Source organism: Pituophis catenifer, unplaced genomic scaffold, assembly GCF_029215685.1.
Source record: "Pituophis catenifer annectens isolate HBS135680 unplaced genomic scaffold, rPitCat1.0.hap2 SCAF_3, whole genome shotgun sequence".
NCBI lineage: Eukaryota > Metazoa > Chordata > Lepidosauria > Squamata > Colubridae > Pituophis > Pituophis catenifer.
Genome location: NW_027256883.1, coordinates 31,442,682 through 31,448,918, shown reverse-complemented (window position 1 = coordinate 31,448,918; position 6,237 = coordinate 31,442,682). Strand labels below are relative to the sequence as shown.

Here is a 6,237-nt window from a genome sequence, read left to right as displayed (position 1 = left end):
TTACAAAAGGCAATCATCCATTTAAAGGGCTGTCAAAGATGATTTTCCATATAAAGGCAAGCTCCACTTGAAGAGATTTTCAAGACGCGTATGGCTTAAAGATAAATAAGAATCAATTTAGGTAGTACTTTAAACTAAAGATCCTTGTGAATAATTAGCAGCTGGAGCAAAGGTTTCTGCGGGTGTGCTCAGGAAATTGAAACTGATGGCAGAGTGGTGCAATTGAAACTCTGGGTGTTTTAATGTGTGTCCTATATGAGATGCACACAGTAAAAAGGTATACCATTAATTACACCATTATGGCTGCCATATTGACTTTTCTGATGTAAAATGGAATGGAATGGAATGGAATGGAATGGAATGGAATAGAATAGAATAGAATAGAATAGAATAGAATAGAATAGAATAGAATAGAACAGAATAGAACAGAGTTGGGAGAGATCTTGGAAGTCTATCTTCTCAGGCAGGAAACAATATACCATTTCAGACAAATGGTTGTCCAATCTCTTCTTAAACACTTCCAATGTTGGAGAATTCACAACTCCATGAATACTCCCTCAGTTGGAGAGTAAGTAAAGGCACATAAGTCACCTTATCATAGCCTTCTGTACTTTGTCAAGATGGATGTCATTTCTATTATGTCACAGTAATTATTTTAAAATCTGCCTTTATTTTATGTAACATGGTGCCAAATTTGTTCCTTTTTTGGGATTCATGTTGTCACCCAAGAGTTGTGATAACACTGTGGAAAACTTAGTACCTCCTTAATGAGCAGCACAAAAATTTATCCACTTAGTGCAACAACTGCAATATGTAATAATTTTAAATGGCCAAACTGATTTCTATTCTAATGACATTAGATTAAATGGGCCTCTTTCTGGAATGATGCAACTAGGAATCAAAGGTAATAATGAATGAAAATGCAAAGAATATTTAATAGTTCTGCTTCTTGTTGGGTTTTTTTTAATATATATATATATATATATATATATATATATATATATATATATATATATATATATATATTCATATTTCCTGTTTAATACTTAATAGTATATGGAATGTTTGGACTATAATTATTGTAGATTCTGTGACAAAGATGCTCTCAGTTTGATCCAGAGAGCCTTTTGAAAACATATAAAGAAAGCTATCCCCTAATTTTAACTCTTGTAGAAGGGAAGGGATATTTAGCCTTACTACCCTTCTATTATTACTAGTGGGTGGCTATGCTTAATTAAGCTATGAGTATCATTAAATCATCAGTTGTGGATAGGAAGCATATTCCAATAGATCAATTCAGAATTTACTGTGTGATCTCCGAGCAATATTTTCTATTTATGTGTACAAAGGTATTTTCTTCAAAAACCCCACACCTTGTCTATATATAGAAATATGAAGCAATAAGTAGCCACTGAAGGCTTTTATGTATTGGAGGTTAAACTATATGTGAGATTCGATTCACCTATTTTTTTTTAAGTAGCATAATCTGATATATCAAATAACTATCAAAATTATAATGAAGAAATTCCTTCCAATTCAAATAGCAGCTTCAGAGGAGCAATTTTCCTGTGGGTCAGAACATAGAGAAAACTGGTTATGAGTTGGATATAAATATTACAGTCTGTACTTCCAACAAGTTGCATTGCGTTTCTCAAAATGTATTTAATGTCACAGCTGGTTCTAAGAAATGTCATCACTGATGGAGGAGAGAGAGAGGAAAAGAAACATCTTTTTAAAGCTCTTGTATTTCATTAAAAGAATCAAATTATATTGCAGGCTTTGAGTTAAATGTCAAGATTCTTATAATGCCCTATTTATGAATCAGAGTCAATAAGAAACCACAAAGACAAAATCAACCCCATTCTCTGGCATTTGCTTGCCTTTCGAGGCACTGTATGTTGCAACAGCAAAAGTTTAATCTTCCTTAATACTATTTTGAATCTTATTTTTGAGTTATTTTGAGTTATAATTGCTGTTTTAAAAAGTTGCAATAAGTGTATAAAATATAGTTATAATTTTAACGAAACTGAATTATAGATATTTGTTGCTGCTTGGTTAATAGCTAATAGAGTAAATAAATTTTCCAGAAATGCAGTGTAATATCATCATGTTTCAGTTTTTCTTCTGTGTGAAGATTTGCTTGCTTTAAATTTGTGAGCATGTGTGATATCTGCATGTACACATACTGTATGCAGTAATACATTGAAACAACCTACATACATTCATCCAATCTGTAGGCTAGACTGGGAAGTTCATGAAGTTATCAGAACTCCAGTTTAACTTCAAGGAGAATCTATCATGTATACACCAGTCTATAAGAAAACTTCCTTGTTTTCTCATTCGATGAAATAAAATACTGTATTTTTCGGAGTATAAGATGCACTGGAGTATAAGACACACCTTAGTTTTTGGGGAGGAAAGTAAGAAAAAGCTGATTGGCTGGTGGATCGGTCTCCCGGAATACTCCCAATCAGCTGTTCCCAGAGGTGAATTTTAGCAAGAGATTCCTTGGTTGTGAGCTTTGTGCCTTGCTTTTTTTTTTTTTTTTTTGCTTTTTTTCCTGCCTCTGAAACTTCTGAAACTCCATTTCAGAAAAAACTTTTTTTCCTGCCTCTGAAAGCCCCCGAAACAGCTTCAGAAAAAAAGCCTCTGAAGCTCTGTTTGAGAAGCTGGGCAGGGCTATATTCGGAGTATAAGACGCACCCAGATTTTCACCCTCTTCTTTTGGGGAAAAACGTGAGTCTTATACTCCGAAAAATACGGTATGTTTCAATGGATTCAATGGATAAATTGGATTATATTGCAAATGTGAATTATGAGTTTTCTTCTGTTTTTTATATTTTATTTCTCTTCAAGAAAATGAAATATTTCATACGTCCTTCTTTTAATATGGACAAGGTGGAAACCCCTCCATTTTCCTTCCTTCTACTTCTAATGTAAAGGTTTGAAAACAGTGCGGAGAAAGCCTTATTTATTTGAGACAGAATTCAACTTTTTTTCCCAACCCCTCCTGTGGGACAAGGAGGAGACAAAGGTTAGTCAGATATGCTACTCTGATATTCTCACCATGGGGTCTAGGACAACTCGCTGTGGCCAACTCGCCACGGCTACCTCACCAAGGTTATCTCACCAAGTCAACCTGTTGTGGGACAACTCGCCACAGGACAAATCCATGCGGGATAACTCAATGTAATAAATGTTATCCAATACTGTTCAATGGATGTTATTTCCATTTTTGTCAATTGAAATAACAGTGGAAGATAATAGTGGAAGATAACACTTATCACATTGAGTTATCCCACATGGAATTGTCCTGGGGCATGTTGGCTGCGACAAGATGGCTGTGGTGAGTTGGTCGTGGTGAGTTGTTCCATTCCACCCACCATGGCTGAGATTAGGGGAGGCGGGATAGGAAGCAAAAGGAGAGTGCTTTAAAGATGGCAGGATAGCTGAGGGAAGATAGCTAGTTTGGTGTATCATAATCATAAGTTTATTTGTCAAGCATATATAAGATAACAGGTAAAAGTATAAACATAATTTGAATACATGAAAAGAGTAAGTAAATAGGAATATTAGGACAGGGACGGTAGGCACACTGGTGCACTTATGCACACCCCTTACAGACCTCTTAGGAATGGGGTGAGGTCAACAGTAGACAGTTTAAGTTTAAAGTTTTGGAGGGTTTGGGGAAGAAACTACAGAGTCAGGCAGTGCATTCCAGGCATTGACCACTCTGTTACTGAAGTCATATTTTCTGCAATCCAGTTTGGAGCAGTTTACCTTGAGTTTGTATTTAGTATTTGCTCGTGTATTGTACTGTATTTATATACCGCCCTACTCTCGAAGGACTCAGGGCGGTGAACAGCCAAGATAAAATACACATAGTACAAATGTTAAAAACCATTTAAAATACATTAAATACCATGGCCCGAAAACAAATTTAAAACACCCCAATTTATAAGACAAATTTAAAATTTAAAACGATTTAAAAAAGAGGTTGAACATTAAAATTAATGTTCTAGGCACATGAGATAGTTTGGTTGTTCATTTGCTGAAGTAATGCCCCTTTGAAAAGACAAGTGCAAATTAAACAGGAAAGACCCCCCCATGATCAGTCTTATTTGAAAGACTGAAATGTTTACATACACATATACAGTACAGGCACAATGTCTGGGAAAATACCATAATATTGACTATCATGTGGTATAGTATATGTCATTGGTAGGCAACCCATCACTGTGAGCTGCATGTAGCTTCACACCATTTCTCTGCTCATAGTCCACCCCTCCTCATATGAACTGCCAAAATTAGGTGGTAACAAGCAAATTTTCAGCAACACATTTTTCTGTTGTGTCTCTAGATGAAAATAAGGTGAAAAGATGTATAACATACTGTGAACTGGAACTTGGGAAGATTCTATTTCTCAATATATGTCTATGGATATGTGACTTTTGGCCCTTGTAATTTCCTTACCTGGCAATGGCTAAGAGAAGGAAAGTTGAAGAAAGAGACAGAAGAAGGGCTAATTCTGTCTGCACAAGACCGGGCCTTAAGAACAAATGCATATAAAGCCAGAGTTGAGAAGACAGGGACAACAAAAGTTGCCTCCGCAAAGAAGCTGAAGAAACAATGGACCACTTTGTTAGTTGCTGCAAGAAGATTGCACAAGCTGATTGCAAACAATAGCATGACATAGTAGCAACAATAATTCAATGGAATATCTTCAAGAAATGCCACTTGCCTGCAAGCAAAAACTTGTGGGACCACAAAACAGACAAAGTAACAGAAAACAAAAAAGCTAAAAAACAGACAAGCATCTGCCACACAACAATCCAGACTTAACTGTTAATAAGAAAGACCAAAACAAAGTCTGATTAGTGGACATTGCAATAGCTGGATACAGAAGAATAGAAGAGAAAGAACTGGGGTGGGTGGGTGGGTGGGTGAAATCACAAAATATAAAGATCTGCAAATAGAACAAGTGTGGCAAAAGAAAACAAGGATAGTACTAATAGTAATAATAAATGCCTTGGGTGCAATTCCAAAGCATCTGGAACACCACTTGAATAACATTGGCATTGACAAAATCACCATCGGTCAGTTACAAAAGGCAGTTTTACTTGGAACAGATTGCATCCTATGACATTACCTTTAACAACAGCATCTGCTTATCCCAGGTCCTTGGGAAGAACTCAATAGGTGGATAAAAATGACAACTTAAGTCTAAATATCTGGCTGACTGTGTGATCATCCATAATAATAATAATAATAATAATAATAATAATAATAATAATAATAATAATAATAATAATAATACAATTGCAAAAAACTGCGCTACTTGGAACATTGTACATCTTAAGAAGGTACTTGGTTGATACCTAGGACGCTGGCAGCAACCCGTATCAACCATTAGCACCAGTCAATGGTATTTGTGATGCATTTTGAATGTTCAGTTGACTGAGTTTCATGTTTAATGAATAAAGTAAATAATAATAATAATAATAGCACTTCCATGACTTATAGAATCTTGGTTAGGACTCCAAATTTCAGAATCAACATCTAGTCAATCCAATTGTGATATTCATTTGAAGGTATAATGAGCAAAATAATTCAATAATTCCATTCCAACTCTCCTTTCTGAAAGAGATCGTGACCATTCTAAGGACATTGAATGTACACAATTTGACAGCATGACTGTAGTTTGAATACTTCTCCATTTGTTCTTTCTGTAGCAAACCATGGAATTCCCCATTTGCTATTCTCCACCCCAATGTACTTTGGCAACCTAAGTTACAAATCCTCACCCAGGTGGCCTCAACCCTGGAAATAAGAGAAGTGACAGGCCTTCTGTGCTGCTGTCAAAAAGGGTTGTTTTCCTACAGCATGCCTTGTGCTATAGGAAATATGCTGAAGAGATCACTTGGCATTACATGCCGGTATGTCATGAAGTTCCAAACAACTGGCCAAGGGGGATAATGTTTTCCTAGCCTGACCATATCAATTTCTTCCTATACCGTTTTCAAAAACACTGACAACAGGAAGAATCTGAGCTGAAAAAGGGTTGTGACCCAAGTTTTTTTTATTCAGAAATCTAAGCATTGTGGAGCAAAATGTGCTCGGGAGTTCCTGACAGCAAACCTGAACATTCTTTGGAATTCTTTTTCAGACTGCCTTTGATGCAAGTCAGTGTCTTCTGGATGAATCTGAGTGAATCTAGCTTTCAGTTGGAGTGAATGT

At 35.9% G+C, this 6,237-nt stretch overlaps 1 long non-coding RNA gene across 1 annotated transcript in view; it reads right to left on the bottom strand.

Annotated features, from left to right (window-relative positions):
• Positions 1–6,237, bottom strand: part of LOC139314689 (uncharacterized) — a 46,499-nt gene that overhangs the window by 13,622 nt on the left and 26,640 nt on the right. The window lies entirely within an intron of this gene.